General features: G+C 38.9%; 1 protein-coding gene across 1 annotated transcript in view; it reads left to right on the top strand.

The window, feature by feature from the left end:
• Positions 1–21,269, top strand: part of LOC135464639 (tensin-3-like) — a 185,125-nt gene that overhangs the window by 160 nt on the left and 163,696 nt on the right. The gene's annotated exons all lie outside the window — the stretch shown is intronic.

The following is a 21,269-nucleotide window of genomic DNA, read 5'->3' as shown; positions in this document are numbered from 1 at the left end:
GCCGTAACTCAGCAAGGTGCTCCAGGCTTTATGATCCCTAAATGTCCATCCCCACACTATATTTGCCCTTCTCTCTATAGTCTTGCCTCCAGGACCCCTCAGAGAAGAGAAAGCTCATGGCACATTGCAAGCTGCTGGTGTGGGACACTTCCCATGTACGGAGGGAGAGGAAGCCAGCTTGAGCTGCATTTGAACACACAGCAACGGCGTTGGTTAGAGGCTCCTGGGTCATTACTCTGCACTAGTGCGCTAACCAACTAAGCTACAGATGTCCCCGAAAATAAATTTATTTGCTTTGTGTTGATATTTGGGGGTGTTTAATGGTGTGGTTGAGAATACTTTTTGCTACATGCAATCGCTTGCAAACCATTCTTCATACACACAGATGGATTGATCTGGTCAGAAACTACCTAACATGTTCCTTCTCAGGGCCAACATTAAAAACCTGTCTGACCTGCCAAAATAGGGCCTTATGCTGTCAAGTTTTTATTAGGCTTTTTTATGGAATTTCTTTTTATTTTAGGTTTCAGTGCTAATTTCTTTAAAATCCCTGTCACTTTCATTATCCAGACTAAAGAAAATCTGTGTCCCTGCCAACGATGTTAATTTTTTTTTGGATAAGGTTGAATTACCACCTACAAAGAATTATTTAATGATGGATTGGGGCCTATTCCAAGTTTTTGCTTGAGTTCAAGTTAAGATTTGATACTCAGTAGTTTTGGTGGCTCAGTTGGTTAGTGCGCTAGCACAGTTTAATGACCCAGAAGCCTCTCATTAATGCAGTCCCTGTGAGTTCAAGTCCAGGTTATGCTGGCTCCCTCTCTGGCTGTACATGTTAAGATCTGCCAGCAACCTGGAGATGGTCGTGGGTTTGCCTCGGGCTCTACCCGTTTTCCTCCCCTCCTTAATGCTGGCCGCCGTCGTATAAGAAATATTCTTGAGTACGGCGTAAAGTAACAATCCAATCAAATAAATCAATAGTTTTGAACCCTGGGTGTTAATATTGGCTGCACCTAATACATGTAAGTGTTTGGTTGCATGTAAGACAAATCTCTTATCCCCGGTTTCCTGCCACCACATTGCTGGCTGCCGTCGTAGAAGTGATGTATTCTTGAGTACAGCATCAAACACCAATCACATAAATACGTAAACAAATCTCTCACAATTACAAACTTACATGTATTTAACCTCAGCTGAAGCTACAGTACCACAGAAAAATAGGAGCTGGATTTGAAAACATCACCTCCTTGCAGTGGCTAAGGGCAAGTGGACATGAGTTGAACACTTTCCACCACAGAGCCAGTGAGGTGCTGATTGGCAACGTACATGGAATCTAAGGTCGTATACATGTACACGAACAGATACACTCATCTTACATGTACCTGACACCCCTAAAATATACCCTCCCATGCAAATTTAAACTCCCCAGCCCCACCTCAGCACCACAGCAACCCCCGCCCACCCCCTAGTCAAGCCACACTTCTCACCATGATGGCATGATACCTGCCCCAACTGAAAACAACAGAAAAAGATTGTTCAGAAATGATGGGCTTTTGTTTTCAGTAACAAAGCACTTCAGAAGAAAACAAGTATGAGGAGAGTTTTGTAAACCTGTGGGGATTTGCAGGGGACCTCCAGGAATAGGGTGGCAAGGGGTGCCTCGGCCAGGATTTGGAGGGAGTACCATCCTGACATGATGTATGACCCACATCTTCTCACCCCAGAACAGTCGTCACAAGAACTTTAGATCAGGTGTACCAGTTAAACAGACATCCCTTGGGGAGGACTAAAATTAAGTCTCAGAGGTAAGTAGTATGCTTGACAAGTTTGTCAGTAACTTGCAATGTAGGCAATGTTCATGCATACAACCAAGTTTGTCAGTAACTTGCCAAAGGCTGTGGGTTTATCCTGGGCTGAAACTGATTGCCCTGTGTTAGCCAGTTATGTCCTCATGAACTTGATGAAAGTGTCAAATTTGAAAACATATCGGCAACAGTAAGATAAGGACGTGAATTGTATGGTTCTAATTTCTTAAAATGCATGTCAGTGTTGACAGCTGTGACAGCTGTGTTGACTTGATTGGTTGGTTGGGAGTCTAGTGCTAGGCTGGTCATTTCCAGTCATTAATGGATCGTATACATGTATGCCCCAAAATTGAATATTTAAGAAATTATTTGTCATGATTTTATGACTGATCTTCATTTCATTGTTACTTTTAAATGAACCCTTTTTGGAAACAGTACCCTAAGTAGATACATGTCCATGTATTCAGAAGAATTTCCTAAGCAAGCTATGGGAATATGTAGTTTTATAACTTTTTAAGCATCCAAAAAATAAAGAATAAACTATTCTGCTTGCTTTCCCCGACTTAACCAGTAATAAGCAATAATAGTTTCTCATTGGCCACTCAGTTAGGTGGAAATTACTTTGCCTTGAGTTCGCTAAATTAGTTTTGTTTATTCTCTTTTTTTTTTTTTTTTTTTTTGACAGCCGAAAAAAAAAGAGCATTTATTTAGTAAAGTTTTTTTCACTTTCCCTCATGTTAGTGATCCAATCAGAAATGCTGTAATTTAGAATGCAGCATGCCAAGTCGGGGGAAATTACATTGCTCAGAGTTAGCAGATTATCTCCCCTTAACTGGGAAACTCGTTACCCGTTGTGTGAGGCTCACGTAATCAGAAGACATTATCCGATTAACTCCTAAGATCTTGTTATTCATATCATTTCATTAGTAACAACCCACAAAAAATTACAACGTCATTCTGAGTAAGTTGTGTGTGGGGTATTTTCCTAAATTATACACTCATTTCATGCAAGTCGCAAGTATGTGAGTGCAAATATACTAAAATGTTATTTTATACTGGTGTCTTTTTATATTTATTTTTAATGTCTACTGTGTATGGGATCCACTTGTTTGATGTTTCAGTGGTGAGTGTAACACTTAGAGGCATAACATGCACAATTTGGATGTAATCTTTCACTTTTGAATAGAAAAAATACATATGTTCAGAACTGCTATCTTCACAATTTACAGTGGTCTGTATTTATTTTAAATAAATCTCAAGAGTGTTCTGTTTATTGTAGGTCATAAGTAAAGAGAATAAAAGAATAAATAAAAGAAAAATGGGGCATTAAATCATCTGAATATAAAATTAAATGAACTTTGAAGTTTACCCTTGCGTATGTTTATTTTTTCCGTCAAAAACAAGGGTAATCTTGAGGCCATTTCTTTATCGCCCAGCGCAAGCCAACAGGAGATCCAGTATCGTCATTCCATTTGGAAACCGGTTTGTTCAAATTGTGAACTCGATTTGTATGTGTCATTGATTTACAATGAATTTATTGTCGTTTCAAAAGAAGCTTTAAAGTGTCTGTCAAAGTGTGATGTACGCAAAACAGCAGTTTGTTTATATCTCCGTGAACCTCATGGCAAATTCAGCCTGTTGTGTAACTGCCAGCCCGAAAACGCTTTGTCATCAATTCTGCATCAGTTTGGGCGCAAAACAACATAATATTTTTGATGTATGGATCAGGAATAGTTCAGAATTGAAATGATTTTGTCTGTCCAAAACAAGGTACGCAAGGGTCTGTGCACCAAGGGCAAAGCTTAATTTATGAGTGAGTGAGTGAGTGCTTGAGGTTTAACGTCGTACTCAACAATTTTTCAGTCATATGACGACGAAGGAATCATTAGGGTGCATGTACGTGTAATGTGCCTCCTTGTTGCAGGACGGATTTCCACTGCTCTTTTATTTAGTGCTGCTTCACTGAGACGACTTACCGAAGGCAAGTAAGCCGCCCCACCCGAGCCATTATACTGATACGGGTCAACCAGTCGTTGCACTATCCCCTTCATACTGAACGCCAAGCGAGGAAGTTACAACTTCCTCTTTTAAAGTCTTAGGTGTGACTCGATCAAGGATTGATCCTGGATCTACCTGTCCCGAAGCGGGCGCTCTACCGCTTAATTTATGAATGTCATGATCACCGACTTATGTTTTGCTTTATTTTTTATGAAAGGTATGTGTTCTTGTTATTATTTTCGGTCAGTTTCAGACAAAAAATAAAAAAAAAGTTGAATAATTGACCTCGGCGTTACATATTTATAAAACTTAAGCATATTTTCAGTTATCTACATCCTTTTGTGTTAGACCTGAGTCAGAATACATATAAATAAGGTCATCTCTGTTAGTAGAATCCGTCTTATAAAAAACAGTTGTGCAGTTCAAGTTCAGGATAATGAAAGCTGCTCTCAGGGATAAGTCTGCTAACTCAGGGTAAAGTAATTTCCCCTGACTTACTGAACCAATCGGGATGGTGCATTCTAAACAACGGTATTTCTGATTGGATCACTAACACAGGCTAAATTAATACTTTCTTGCATAAAGAAAAGTTGAGTAAATAAATGTTTTTTTCGACGGCCAAAAAAATTAAGAATTTTAAAACTAAGCCTCTTCCACAGTTCTGTAAATATGTATAGTTTTTGTAAATTTTTTTTTCTTTTGTGCAATAATTGATAAATTGTGATAAAGCACAAACACATGTAAACATATGTATCATGCATCGTGCCTGTATAGATAGCCCATTTGGGTACAAGGCTCTTACTGTGTGGTCTGCCAGCAACCTGCGGATCGTCGTGGGTTTCCCCTGGGCTCTGCCCAGTTTTCTCCCACCATAATGCTTGCTGCAGTCGTATAAGTGAAATATTCTTAAGTACGGCGTAAAACACCAATCAAATAAATAAATAAATCTTACTGCATAGAGCCCTGCTTGGCTACCCATCTGTCCTGTGCAGAAAATTTCACAGACCTTTACAACATTATATTTGGTATACCCTATTTCTTCTAAAATGTGGGACACCTGGTCTCCTCATTTTAGCCAATATATATGTAATTCTAGGAGGAATATCGAGTTTCATCTTTCTCACATGTTTAGACCATCTATTGAACATCATACTCATATCTTTGCTTTTCCAAAAGGCTGGTAAAGAAATCAACACAACTACTTCAACACTACTAATATGTCCCAAATTTTAAAAGTCATCTGAAGTGTAGATATATATATGGTTTGTTGTTAAAAGAGGGTTTACCGCTGGACGTTTTGACATGTAAGTCTTAAACACAAATAGCGTGTGTGGATTCAGTGTATACCAGACATTCAGTTGGAATGGGTTCGAGTTATGAAGGTTTGTGAAATTATCTTACTGGCCGAGATATGCCAAGAGACGGGCTATACGTGCAGTTGGTATTTTAGTATAGTTGGCTGATGTAAACAGAGTCGTACCTGAAAAATGTACTTGTCATATACACGTATGTTATTGGTGGAACGGAGTAGAATTGTGGGAGTGGCTAATTGTAGGAGTGGCTAATGCAATGCTCTTGATCTAGACATGTGTGTCCGTCCATCTGTCTGTCAACCAAACTTCTATGCAATGGCTGCTCCAAGCTTTGTACCATTTTGATAAAAAATTATGTGCAGATTCATTTTGTGTGGCCTCAAATGAAGTTTGAAAACCACTTTGCTACATGCTTAAGTTGCATTTTTAGCCTGGAATTCTTTGAATTTGCTTGGTTTTATTCGTTGATTATTTTTTTATTGTGCTTGGTTTTCGTCAGATGTTGTTACTCATGAATATGATGAGATGTTTTCTGCTCATTTAGCATCATGTTTACTGAGTCGTAAAGGGAAACGCCAAAATAATTTTTTTTCAATAATTCCAAAAAGAAAAAACTAACTTGGGATGTGGTAATCGAGAGATGAGTCGGCTTCTTTGTTTTTTTTTGATAACTATCTCCGGGTACAGCAAAGAGAAGTCAGCCACTATGACAGACACGATGACAAATACCTTTTTTTTTTATTAGCGAGACATTATACACAAAATTTTGATGGCTTGTTTAGAAAGTAATAAAGCCAGGATTGTTGTAATAAGTGTGCATTTGCAATTGAATGATCTGTCAGTGAGGTTAATGGCATCTTCGGAGAATCCCAGGTTCAGACAACAGGCTTCATGTAATTATGTTTCATGATTTCTGTTTACATGGAATCTTGCAGAGGTTAATATTTTTTCTGGCCCTCCCCCACCCCAGTACCATGCTGACCTAGTCTACAATTCGCTCAGACTTGTAGGTTCCACTGCGGAAAAGAGTGGGGAGAAAACCCAAAGCAGATAAAGGAATCCTGGACAATTTATCATTGTACAATGGTAGCCATTTCCCCTTAATGCTGACATTGTTGATTTGATAAAGGTCGAACAAATATTGGACGACTGTGCCATTTTGGCGGCGACTGTGCAGAGTGGAGCCATGGAAACCAATTGTGTTTGGAAAAATGTTGGCTGAAAAACACTTGTTTGATGTGAAGGGACTGTCAGCATCCAGCATATCCCAACATTTCTTGAGATTCGGGCAGCGGTGTGCTCAAGTGGCAGATAGCCTTCGACTTGCACAATTCTGTATAGCTTTTCGCAAGAAAAAAATATTGCTTAGGATCTGTTTGCAGAACGTGTGTAGAGTAAGCCGAGCCTGAACCGATGTGGAGGACTGGCGGCATGTTAACATTATATACGTCGTGAATGTTTTCGAATCTTGAAATTGCGTTGTCTGTATACCTGTGAGAGATCTAAGATAAACAATGTACTGTTTAAGAAGATAATGTAGTAAAGTCTTCTTGATATTTGTTTTCCAGTCTTCATGTAATTCCAGTCTTCATGTAATTGATGTTTCTAATCACACAATCTTTCACTCCAGTCTTCTTATTTGGAGATAAATTTCACAGTGACAGACTATTTAACCCTCTGAACTTCACTTGTGCAATTTTCCCCATAACTGGCTGGAGAGTTTTCGTCTTATTTAGAATGCATTTTCACTCATCATTTGGAAATGAAAACCCCTTGGTCAGTCATCCTGTTGTATCTGATGTCATAACACCAAATCAACCTCTGAAACATGTTTTGACTGAGACAACTTTTATCCCACTGGGTGGTGTGAATAAATTAACTGAAGAATGACAATGGCTGCCGTCCCCTTATTATTTATTTAAATTAAAACAAAACATAGTGTGGTGAATAGGACTGTTTGGATCTAAATGGTAGACCCATGCAAGGTTTGAAGACAACTGCCTTCTGTCTTTGAGGATGAATCTCAGCAGGTTGCAGACTAGCTGCCGTGCAGTGCCAAGACAGAGCTAACATAGCGAGATCGAGAATGGCGTCACAAAATCTCACCCCATTCATGTCCACTTAATTAGTAATTCAGTTATCTGTAGCATTCTTTTCTGTCCCAAAACATTATCTGACAGATTCTTATGCGGTTGGGGACATTTATTTTGCCATTGCTCCGAGTGTGACCTTTGTTTGTGAAGTACATGATCAACAACAACGCAAGCACTGGGCCGTTTTATTCTGTCAGGCTATGTTTAGCAAATAAAACAACACTTAACATATAGTCAGTATGTAACGTTACAGGGTACACCCACCCAATCTCGTGAATTATGCTCCATTTCAGTATTTTCAAACATTTCTGACACCCTGCTGGCTTGCACTTTTGTCAGCTACATGAATGCATGTACACTCATCCATGAAAAAAACATCCATCATCATATTAAAGTATCCTTATCTTGAAATGGCTTTTTCTTTTTTCTTTTTAGGAAGTATTCGGGGAAAATATCATTCACACTTTCATCTTTTTTATATATATTAATCTTGACTTTGGAAATGTTAACAAATTGAAATCATTCAGGTACCAGTGCATATTATAATTGCCTATAATATCTGCAGTGACTTTTTATTTTTGCAAGGTTAAGGAATCTCAGAAAACGTACCATATATCAGAAAAAAAACAAAAAATGTGGCCCACAGCGGTATATTTGAATCAGTTTCTAGACTATCTAAAGACCACTTTTGGCCCTTTATAAAAGCACAGTTCTGGTTTAGCAGGTTTTTGCAGGTTATTCAGTCAAGTAAATAAGAGTTTTTGAAATAGTTGTCTGTTGGAATATTAGATTCCAGACACGCTTAGAACGCGTCTCCTGTCGTCTTGGAATCTAGAGCTAGGAGACACTTGCAACCGATATACTGATAAGCCTGAAAACAAGCTGCAGTTCTGAAGCATGTTGTTAGACCCGTCGGCTAGTCAGTATCTAGTCAGTATATTTGACACTAGTAGGTGGATGGAACGGGATCGGGGGTGGGTTGGGGGGGGGGGGAGTGCTGTGGGTTTAACACCATACTCAGGAGATTTTACTTACATTATGGTGGTTAACAGTGTTGGAAATGGGAGAGCCAGGAGTAAACCACTGACCGTGATCAGTAAAGCCATGAAGGGGGGAGGTTTTGTCCATGTAATCATTAGCCTAATCAATAGCAGGACACTGTACCCTTTTGTCTTGCAAATGGACTAAACAAGAAATATATGGGAAACAAGCAAAAACATCCACTATTATGCAGATGATCTGAGACAGGAATACTGCAACTAAATACCACTCAAGGCACCAGAAAAAAGCAGATCCTGTCAAAAGCTTTGGCATTTAGTTACTAGTCAAGCTATGAATAAACATGGAGTTCACACACATATTTACCTGTCAAGCTTACACAAATCTAGTTCACACACATATTTACCAGGCAAGCTGACACACATGTAGTTCACACAAGTATTTACCGGACAGGCTGAAACACTTGTAGTTCACACACTTTTTTACCAGACAAGCTTACACACTTGTATTTCACACACATATTTACCAGACAAGCTTACACACTTGTAGTTCACACAGATATTTACCAGATAAGCTTACACAGGTAGTTCACACACATATTTACCAAACAAGTTTACACACATGTAGTTCACACACATATTTACCAGACAAGCTTACACACTTGTAGTTCACACACATATTTACCAGACAAGCTTAAACACATGTAGTTCACACACATATTTACCAAACAAGCTTACACACATGTAGTTCACACACATATTTACCAGACAGGCTTACACACATGTAGTTCACACAGCAGACAATAGTTGGTTTATAAAAGGATGAGGAGGAACTTTCATTTGTTGTGGGTGGGGTGTTCGGTGAGTATTGCGGGTGGGTGGGTGTTGGATGGGTGTTGTGGGTTGGTGTTGGGTGGGTGTTGCGCGTGGGTGGGTGTTGGATGGGTGTTGTGTGGGTGTTGTGGGTGGGTGTTGGGTGGGGAAGTATAGGTTAACACCTATTCTGTCTACTCTGTCGTTCTATCAAACCTGTGTGTTTGTCAGCCTGTAACAATTAAATCAGTTTCAATTCCCAGACTTTTTTGTCGCCTCTTGACGGTCAGCGTCCAGTAAGAGGGTAAGCAATGATAAACAAAATGTCAGGGTGGTATGTTGGTATTAAGAAATACTGTTGAGATCAGGGTTTGCACACATGTAGAGCACAAAAACACGAGGGTGATATTCCATCATTGATTCGCTGTGTACATATTAAATACCCTAAATTACTGAATTCCTGACAGTGTATTATGTATGAGAATCAATGTTAAACAAAGTGTTAGGTGTGGTATCTCAAATAGTACTGTGTTTATTGAGCTCAGGGTTTGCAACATAGAGCACAATAACACGAGGGAGATATTCCATCGTGGATGTGGTGTGTGCATGTTAAATACCGTAAATTACCAAATTCCTGACTTCGTGTATTAGAATCAGATTTAAACAAAATGCATTTACACAATGACATAAAGGCCCCATCACTGATACTCTGTGTGCATATTTATTACTGTAAATTACCAAATTCATGATTTCAGTACTTTGTGTATTGAGCTGAAGTTTTGCCTTCATGTGTCTTTTAGATAGGCGAGCTCTTTGGTAGTTTTGCTACCAAAATTTTTCTTATTAGCAGCCTTTGAATGAATATGAGATATAGTCAAAATTTCAGGCCATTTTGGCAAAATTGTTAATGTTTTTGTCCTTTTGTGGACTTCCATGTAGATATTATTCTGGTTATACAAATGGTTATCATACGGGAAAATTTATTATCAGAGCAGTGTTTGAGAGCTTGTTTAAACTGAACAAGTCAGAATATGGCAGGCTATTTTGTCAATTCACGCCCACTTGTCTGTTTTGGTGGCAGCTTAGTGGCATCTTTAGCAGTGAACTTTCTTCATACAAAGTTCATTCATTGTATGTCGTAATTAATGTATCAAAATGTGTGCCAAATCCGGTGTGATAGTCATCAAGATGAATTAACCATTGTACTCCTGTTACAACAGATGTCACGTGACCAGAGTAATCCTGTTACAAGACCACAGTAATCCTGTTACAAGACCACAGTAATCCGGGCTGTTACATGACTGTTGTAATCCGGTTACAACTAAACATTGTCATTTGTGGAACCATTTCAGCAGTTCTCACCAGCACTGGTTTTGTTCACACGTAACTGAAGCCTAACTGTGTATACGATCAAACATTCTTAGAGTTAACCACCGTCAAGCCTATTTAACGGCTGTCAATCAATGATGCTGCTTGTCCGTTTCTTGACCCGCAGTCTTAACCGCTGTCCTAATGGCTTATTAATCACCTGCTGTAAACTCCCTAAAAAGGAATGAGTATCCAAAAACGGGCTTTTTATTGCTACAGCACTGTCCATGTACATGCATGATTTATTTATTTATTTGATTGGTGTTTTACGCCGTACTCAAGAATATTTCACTTATATGACGGCGGCCAGCATTATGGTGGGAGGAAACCGGGCAGAGCCCGGGGGAAAGTCACGACCATCTGCAGGTTGCTGGCAGACCTTCCAACGTACGTGTACATGCATGAACATGAGAATTTGGACAACCGGCCTGCCATAAGGACATACCATCTTGATACCCAACATAAGTTTTAAAAGTGACATTAAAAACCCAGTGTTTAACATAAATAAGCAAATAATTACAAAGATAGAAGATGATTTGATATATTTAGGCAGTGTACTACCGCAGGAAGCTCCTCCCCACCCGTCAAATTTATCACCCTCATAGAAGTACATTTAGTTGAGTCATTGTATGTAAGTGATTTCCAGCATTTTTTGTCTTAGGTTTGTTGAAAACCTTAAGTCCTACACAAAAATGATCTGCAGGTGTGCATCATTCATGGGAAAAGTCTTGAGTAACATGCCAAGAGTTGGTGGTTTATACCCTGGCCTGACACACTGCATGGCTTCTTCAACCCATATTGGACTGACTGACAATATACATGTATTTGTGAAACGTCCAGATATTGTGATGTTAAAACAACTAATAAATAAACCACATTGCACGTAGAGAGAGCAAAACCTTCACCAGAGCTATAAATACAAATTTCCACACTAGTGACAGAAGGACAGTGTGCTGTATATCTGTTCAACCAATATGTAGTGAAGAATTGTTGTAGAAAATTCCAGGATCTCAATCACCAGCAAAATTTACTGGATCATTAACCCATGTAGGCCAATCTGTGCAAAAATGCCCTCTTACCCAAATCCGTGCAGTCTTTTCCCGACAATATTGCTGTTGGACAGAGAAAGAGACCGAAAAATGTCATCAATTAACATGGTATCCTGAAAATTCTGACTGGAAAACTCTCAATCTACAGTGCTTAGTTGGTTAGTAATGGCCCAGGAGTCTCTCACCAATGCAGTCGCTGTGAGTTCAAGTCCAGCTCATGCTGGCTTCCTCTCCGGCTGTACGTGGGAATGTCTGCCAGCAGCCTGCGGATGGTCGTGGGTTTCTCCCAAGCTCTGCCCGGTTTCCACTCACCATAATGCTGGCCACCGTCCTATAAGTGAAATATTCTTGAGTACTGTGTAAAACACCAATCAAATAGATAAAAAAAATCACTCTAGAGTAGTGTACATGTACCGTTGCACTTTGGTGAGTTTGGCTCATTCCATAGACTGGTCATGATGAGAAACAACCATGAAAACAGTGCTTGTGGTTTACTGACTTTGGTGATGGTCAGTGTTCATGGGAGTGTTTTGGATAATATTGGATCAGTGTACAGAGAGCAGTATTTTGTGTCCCCCTTGGTACGAGTGAGTGAGTGAGTGCTTGGGGTTTAATGTCGTACTTAACAATTTTTCAGTCATATGACGACGAAGGAATCCTTAGAGTACATGTAATGTGCCTCCTTGTTGCAGGACGGATTTCCACCACTCTTTTATCTAGTGCTGCTTCACTGAGACACCTTACCGAAGGCAAGTAAGCCAACCCACCCAAGCCATTATACTAATACGGGTCAACCAGTCGTTGCACTATACCTTTCATGCTGAACGCCAAGCGAGGAAGTTACAACTTCCTCTTTTAAGGTCTTGCTTGTGACTCAACCCAGGATTGACCCTGGGTCAACCGCTCCCGAAGCGGACGCTCTGCCAGCTGTGCTATCAGGGCCGGTGTGTTTCCTTGGAGAGAAGAAGTACATCCTGGCTGAGAAATTAAAGATCAGCATGTTTTTCAGTTACAGGTTCAATCCCAGCCCTGGGCAGGGAATTTGTACGTTCCTGTGGTCTCATTGTGCATTGAACCTTGGTGATGGCAAATGTTTGTTGAAAACAACATGCATACATGTACCTGTGCACTGGTGCCTCCAGCCAAAAATAACCATTGTCATCAAACAATTGAAAAATTTGAGTGTGTGTCATTAAACAATCAAATAACTAAATTAATAAATCTTTGGAAATCATGGTTAAGAGAGGTATTACTATATTACATGTGTTAAAATTTGATGGCAGTATGAGTTCAAAGCAATGACACACTATCAGTTGGTCCAGTTTTTGTACCTATGTGCAATTTCAATCATCAGGAATATAAATATACTAAATTTTAATTGTACATGTATAGTTTTAAATTAAAATACAACGCTTGTTGAATGTCATTTGGTAGAATGTGTTAAATTTTCCCATTCTGCTGGGAATTTTTTTCAGAGTGTCATGCACATTGAGTAAACACTAGAGCAAAAAGAAGAAAATCAGATACTCTTTCGTGTGGGTAAGTTATTATTTTTTGCTCATATCTAGCTGCCACGATCAGCAGCTCTGTATGGGGACAGTGCTGTGTTTGTTCTAGTGGTTAGATTGTGTTCTACATGGTCTTGATCATGTGCGGTGGATTTTAGGTTTTGCTTACATGTTCTCATTTAAGGTAACAGGTTGCAAGTAGTTTTGAGACCTGAATTTGATAGATCCATTAAGTGACGTAACATGTTTCACTGTATGTTTATTTTAAGATGTTATACGGTGTCTGTTTGTGGGCTAATTAAAATTCTCAGAATAATTTACATTCTTTCTGATGTGTTGCTAAATGTAGAATCATTCTAGATGTTGGAATGATTTTGATTTTGTTACCTACAACTACTCCACCCACCTCCTGCTGTCTCCCACTAACCTATCTCTTCCATTGGTTGGGATAGTTATAGCGGCAAAATTCACACTTGCTGTCATTATCATTTCACTGTTTAAATACTTTGTGTTGATTTATATATATATATATATATATATATATATATATATATTGTTGCAAGTGGTTTATTCAAATCCACAATCCAAATTACCATGTTTTCCAACACATATGTAATGTAACATATTGTTTCAAATTGTTTGTGTCTGAGGGTCTCAGGGTAGACCAACCCAGTGTTGACTGAGCATACGCATTGTATTTTCCCCTCTTGAAATAAAGCTATTATTATTATTTTGATTGCCTGCACGCTGTCAGTGTGTTACATTGAGGCTGTCTCTGATTGTCTGCATGCTGTCAGTGTGTTACATTGAGGCTGTCACTGGTTGTCTGCATGCTGTCAGTGTGTTACAATGAGGCTGCCCCTGATTGTCTGCACGCTGTCAGTGTGTTGCAATGAGGCTGCCTCATTGAGGCTGATATTTTTTTTTGACGTCAGAAAGAAACATTTTGTTTCATGACATTCCAGTCTGCAAGATGACATCATATGACAAGTTTAGCCAAGTTTACCACTCATAAGTTACACAACAAGGCACATCTTACAAGATGTCATGTACGACATCACCTTATATACTTGAGTTTGTGAAACCATAGAGCTACAACATTGTTTAGATGCATAAAATCATGATATACATGATTATCAAATGCATAAAATCATGATATTGTCAAAATATAAATAGTACATACATGTACATTTAGGATAAATGATAACCCACAAGACGCTAAACACCATCTCTGACTTACCATCTCAAAATGCCTCTTCACTGTGCAATATTCTCTATGTATTTGATTTATTTATTTATTTCATTGGTGTTTTACGCCGTACTCAGGAATATTTCACTTGTACGACGGTGGTCAGCATTATGGTGGGTGGAATCCGGGCACTGCCTGGGGCAAACCTACGATCATCCGCAGGTTGCTAACAGACCTTCTCTGTGTATTTGTGCATGTATGTACATGTACAGTACAGGGTTCCTATCAGTATTCAATGCATTAATGTCTCATCACTTCTTAAGTGACAAGAATACAGCCAAAGAAGACATGCTTTTGATCGCGGCCATGTCGGGTCTCAAACAAAAGAATCTCATGGTCGAGTGCACACAGTGAAAGCAGAGACCATGACATTGTTTTGTCAGAGATCCAACATGGGGGTGAGTGCAGCCATCTATATATCTAGGCTTGCATTGTCAGCATGAGAAGAGCACATTCAATACGTTCGTACAGAAATCAATCATCCAGTCACTCAGTGAATGTTTTTACTGACTTTATGAATGAGTCAGTCTGTGGAATAGCCAATAGATTATTCATGTGGAGAGAAAAAAAGTCACTAAATTTGCTGATAAAGCACATGTTGAGTCATTCATAATGAAACTCACTGGCAAAACAACATAGTGGTACCAAAAAATAAAAAAAATAAAAAAATCAGAAATGAAAGTATAATATTTTAAGCGAATAGTTCCTCAATTTATCAGCTGGCATTATTTTTTTATGTCAGCGTGGCCGGTAATCTGTCTGTAGTGTCAGCAGTCACCAATCACTGGGTTTATTGAGCATCTGTATCCTAAGTCAGGGGTCGCAACTGAGCTTAGAACAGAGACCTCAGATCATGTCAGCCCTGGATTTATTGTATTAGTCAGTATTCTGAAGAAGTACCAAAGAAAAAGAAAAATAGAGTGAACTGTTTCTTTAATTCATGGTTTGGGAAGATTTGTGACCCATGCCTTCCTGATCTGGTATTCAAACCATTTTTATGGGATTACAGATATGACATTTTGAATAAAAAAAATATTGACTACAAGAAAACACATTCGTGTTAAGCAGAATGAAAAAGAAAGGAAAAATGTACAAGACTTTCAAAACAGTAATGTAATGAAATTGTTCTGTTTAATCTTTGTTTACTGCCTTCAGTATCTCACTACCTGGTACAGGTACAGGTGACATTTAATGATGAAGTACATCTGGCATATAGCCTGGAGAAACCACTCTGCCCTAGCTACGTAAGACATTTGATGACATGGAGCCACAGTACTTGTGGAATCCCTTCCTTCATGTCATTGAATTGTACATGTACTCAGGGAATTTTGTGATCTGAGGAAAAAACATTTTAACATTTTGTTGGATGATCTTGTCTTTTCTTGTTCTCACTTGATCGTATAATCAAATTCTTCTCTCAGATTTCTGAGATTTATGCAAAATGTATATGCATATATATGTATTTTAATTTTTTTGTTTGTAATCCTAAACATTTTCAAGTACTGTTTATTTATTTATTTCTTTGATTGGTGTTTTACGCCATACTCAAGAATATTTCACTTAAACGACAGTGACCAGCATTATGGTTGGAGGAAACCAGGCAAAGCGTGGGGAAAAGCCACAACCATCTGCAGGTTGCTGGCAGACCGGCACTCAAACAAGTCACAGCATTATTTATTCACAGTTACAGTGGTATTTATTCACAGTTACAATGGTATTTATTCACAGTTCACAGTCAAAGTAACACAGTTGGTATGAATAAGTGTTCGCTCCTCATTCTCATTCCTCCTTCTTTGTACTGGCCTTCTTTTCTTTACAGGTATTTATTTTTGTCTAATTTCCACATCAAACCAATATCCCTGCAAATTTATACCGAGATAGGAAACCTTCTGACCAAATTGTTTAGTAGATGTACTGTTAGGATTGACCAACAAATTCTACTGTTACATAAACGATGGCTAGATTTTCTGTAACTCTATAGTACAGTTCTTGTACCAGTTCCACTGAAAGGGCATTGGATTTAAATGTATGATAGTTTAGTACTGGGGAAACCACCCGCCATAATGCTATTAGGCAAAACTAGATCAAGTTCCCAACTGATAATTGGATTGATCCACATGATTGCGATTGTTTGCTGGGAAACGGGTAGGAGAGAGAGATCCATTTGGACGTAGTTCCCGATTAATCGCTGTTTGGCCCAGGCCGAGGCTAGTACGTGTGAGAGCCTATCTTCAAGCGGGACGTTTGTTGGATAGAACACGCTTTCCAAAATCCTGACAGTATTTCCAGATTGGATGTTTATCGTCCCCCAGCCTAGCTCCAGAGACCTGTGATCAGGCTGAGTGTGAAGGACACAATAGACTGTGGAGCAGGGATGGTGTTGGAATGCTGCGAGCATGTCACTTGTATAGATCACCAATGAATTAAAGTTATTTGGGCTCCGCCAGGGCCACTGCGCCCCAAGAGAGGGCAGAGCAGATCTGAGAAGGGGATCAGCCGGGCTTTGAGTGCGTGTACACGGCAGAAACAAAAACCCGGAGAGACGGAATGACAGTTAGTAAGTTTACTGAGCCAAAAGTTAAACTGCTTCTCGGTTGTGAGAGTCAGGAAATTTTTCAGCTGGGTGAGGCAGATTTCTGGGACAAAATCTAGCAGAAAAAGAACAAACACTACCAGGCAGTATAATGTGACTGAACTGGGCTGATGTCTTAATACCTGTCAGCAAGACTTTCTGGGATATTACTGACTTTACTTTGGTCTGCTGAAGATGGTTGTAATATCCGTGTGAGGTTCAGATATTGGAAGATTTCTCGAAACAGTTTCTGATGCGTAGACATGCAGTCATATCAGCATGATTATTGGTAATGACTGCACTTACCACGGGTCAATACAGTGTTGGATTTGGATTTCTCTCTTACAGTATTAGGTAACCATTTGTGTACTCAGGTTGGGACATCGTAATCCGCCTGTATCATTGCTGTGAAATGCAAACTTTTGCGTATTTGTGATGGAGACGTGTCTGTATGCTCCATTATATGAGATCAAGGCACAAGTGATCCTTAAAAAGAATGAAATATTCAGCTATTTCAGTACAGTGCATGTCTGAGGATCTTGTACACTGATTGGAGGATCTAGAAGAATTTATTGTATCCAAGAAACTGGGATAAAAAATAGCCACATGTCATTCTCCTGAGTATAAGGTACATGTAGCTACAAGTAGTTTTCCTGAGTATAAGCTATGTGTAGCTATAAGTAGTTCTCCTGAGTATAAGTTACATCTAGCTACAAGTAGTTCTCCAGAGTATAAGGTACGTGTAACTACAAGTAGTTCTTCTGAGTATAAGGTACATGTAGCTACAAGTAGTTCTCGTTAGTATAAGGTACATGTAACTACAAGTAGTTCTCCTGAGTATAAGCTACGTGTAGCTACAAGTAGTTCTCCTGAGTATAAGGTACATGTAGCTACAAGAAGTTCTCCTGACCTACTTGCAGTTCTAGTGAATATAAAGTAGCGAGTTCTGCAGAATATAAAGTAGCGAGTTCTCAAAAGTATAAAGTAGCTAGTTCTCCTGAGTATGAATTAACTAGTTCTCCTGAGTATGAGTTAACTAGTTCTCCTGAGTATGAATTAACTAGTTCTCCTGAGTATGAAGTAGCTAGTTCTCCTGAATATACAGTGTATGTACCTGTAGTTCTCTCAAGTATGAATTAACTAGTTCTCCTGAGTATAAAGTAGCTGGTTCTCCTGAATATACAGTGTATGTACCTGTAGTTCTTCTGAGCATGAATTAACTAGTTCTCCTGAGTATAAAGTAGCTAGTTCTCCTGAATATACAGTGTATGTACCTGTAGTTCTCCTGAGCATGAATTAACTAGTTCTCCTGAGTATAAAGTAGCTGGTTCTCCTGAACATACAGTGTATGTACCTGTAGTTCTTCTGAGCATGAATTAACTAGTTCTCCTGAGTAAAAAGTAGCTAGTTCTCCTGAACATGCAGTGTATGTACCTGTAGTTCTTCCGAGCATGAATTAACTAGTTCTCCTGAGTATAAAGTAGCTGGTTCTCCTGAACATACAGTGTATGTACCTGTAGTTCTTCTGAGCATGAATTAACTAGTTCTCCTGAGTATAAAGTAGCTAGTTCTCCTGAATATACAGTGTATGCACCTGTAGTTCTTCTGAGCATGAATTAACTAGTTCTCCTGAGTATAAAGTAGCTAGTTCTCCTGAATATACAGTGTATGTACCTGTAGTTCTCCTACATGAATTAACTAGTTCTCCTGAGTATAAAGTAGCTGGTTCTCCTGAACATACAGTGTATGTACCTGTAGTTCTCCTGAGCATGAATTAACTAGTTCTCCTGAGTATAAAGTAGCTGGTTCTCCTGAACATACAGTGTATGTACCTGTAGTTCTTCTGAGCATGAATTAACTAGTTCTCCTGAGTACAAAGTAGCTAGTTCTTCTGAATATACAGTGTATGCACCTGTAGTTCTTCTGAGCATGAATTAACTAGTTCTCCTGAGTATAAAGTAGCTAGTTCTCCTGAATATACAGTGTATGTACCTGTAGTTCTTCTACATGAATTAACTAGTTCTCCTGAGTATAAAGTAGCTAGTTCTCCTGAATATACAGTGTATGTACCTGTAGTTCTTCTGAGCATGAATTAACTAGTTCTCCTGAGTATAAAGTAGCTAGTTCTCCTGAATATACAGTGTATGTACCTGTAGTTCTCCTGAGCATGAATTAACTAGTTCTCCTGAGTATAAAGTAGCTGGTTCTCCTGAACATACCGTGTATGTACCTGTAGTTCTTCTGAGCATGAATTAACTAGTTCTCCTGAGTATAAAGTAGCTGGTTCTCCTGAACATACAGTGTATGTACCTGTAGTTCTCCTGAGCATGAATTAACTAGTTCTCCTGAGTATAAAGTAGCTAGTTCTCCTGAACATACAGTGTATGTACCTGTAGTTCTCCTGAGCATGAATTAACTAGTTCTCCTGAGTATAAAGTAGCTGGTTCTCCTGAATATACAGTGTATGTACCTGTAGTTCTTCTACATGAATTAACTAGTTCTCCTGAGTATAAAGTAGCTGGTTCTCCAGAGTATACAGTGTATGTACCTGTAGTTCTCCTGAGCATGAATTAACTAGTTCTCCTGAGTATAAAGTAGCTAGTTCTCCTGAATATACAGTGTATGCACCTGTAGTTCTTCTGAGCATGAATTAACTAGTTCTCCTGAGTATAAAGTAGCTAGTTCTCCTGAATATACAGTGTATGCACCTGTAGTTCTCCTGAGCATGAACTAACTAGTTCTCCTGAGTATAAAGTAGCTGGTTCTCCTGAATATACAGTGTATGTACCTGTAGTTCTTCTACATGAATTAACTAGTTCTCCTGAGTATAAAGTAGCGGGTTCTCCAGAGTATAAAGTAGGTAGGCGATTTGAAATAAACCCGCAATTCTAATTGCCCTTCAGAGTAATTTTGAGGAGGATTTGGGAGGATTTGACGTTCACAATATTTATCCCAATCCCAATGTAGACTGTGATATATTTGATTTACTGTATTTATATCAAGATTAGAATTTTATTATAAAATCCTGTTACAAAAATCCCGAAGTATTTCATAAATATGAGTGATTAACTTTTGGTTTAGTAGCATGAAGACAAGAAAAACAAGGAAAATACTGTATTAATAGTTTTATGTTTTAAGCATGCCCATGAATGACTGATTTATTAAAAGGACAGTCAGATAATTATGTCTGGAGATTGTGAAAATATCTGTTAGTCCGTTATTTGAACGAGTTTTTATAGACATCTTCATCATTCATGGGGTAGGAACCCTTTTATGGCATACTGACCTAACTTCACGACCCACCAGCGCTTGATGACCCAGCAGGGACACTTTTGACCTTGAGGCTCATTACTTAGAAACTTGATCCCAGATAATTGTGGGTCAAGCTGAAGGTGACACCTCAAACCTTCTGGTCACTCACACACAGCATTGATTCATCTGTCTGTTTGTTCCCAGAGAAGGGTTAAAATTGATTTTCATTATAGCCGTGACCTTGAATCTTTCGAGCACTGCAAAACTAAACTTAAGTTGGTTGTTATTCTCCTTTTCAGTGAGAATCAGAAATGTGTACTCACATGGAGAAAGTTTACATATTGCATTGGATACAGTTTGATTTTGGATCAACAATGCAATTCATTTCTTCAATTCTGAATGATAGAATTCAAATTCTCACATGTTCTTTTTTCCTGCCACAAGTTATGTAATACAAGTTCTTTTCATGCATTTTCAACTGTATACAATTGTGTTATAGGTTGGTAACTTGTCTCCGTCAGCAGAGCTACTAGAACTATCCATACACACGTACATGTATGTGCAAATATACTAGGATGGACACAAGCTGATTCAGGAGCCAGATGTAACACCTTGTCTCTACGAAGTTAAAGCGGTCAAACACACTTTCACCGGAGCATCTCCCAAGAGGGTAATTACCCCTCATTTGGACGGATTTTATCTGTGTGGTAATGGAAGGGCATATACTTGTACGTGAGATGGAATCTGTTGGAAAGAGGCCAGAGATTTCTGTCCAAATCAGGCAAATTATTTTTCCAACGGCAGTTGGGAACCGAACAGATTGCATTGGATGTGCTTGCAGACTTGGTACAGAATGCAGAGAGCTAAATGTAATAATATAGCTTTGATAAGTTGTGAGACTTACCCGTAGCTTGCTCGTGTTGTCTGCATCTTCAGACAAAGGTTTTAGGGATTATTTTCTGTCAGGTCATGTGGACCAATTTACTTACATACAACATTTGGGGTGCTGCCAGTGCATAATTGTTGGCAGGCAAGACCTTCTAATTTTGATTCTATGGCGTTTATCTGCTAAAGGGAGATTTGAAGGATTGTTGATTTATCACTTCGGTTTTGAAGATGGAATACTTCTCTAGGGCTTGACATGTGATTTTACGAGAATATTTTGCATCTGTAATGGAAAACCACAATGGAAATGAAAATGACCCAGGAATCTTTTTAAGAAGCCGTTAAGTGTGACGTCTGCCATGTACA

Source organism: Liolophura sinensis, chromosome 4 (genome assembly GCF_032854445.1).
Source record: "Liolophura sinensis isolate JHLJ2023 chromosome 4, CUHK_Ljap_v2, whole genome shotgun sequence".
Lineage (NCBI taxonomy): Eukaryota > Metazoa > Mollusca > Polyplacophora > Chitonida > Chitonidae > Liolophura > Liolophura sinensis.
This window is presented reverse-complemented; position numbering and strand designations above follow the sequence as displayed.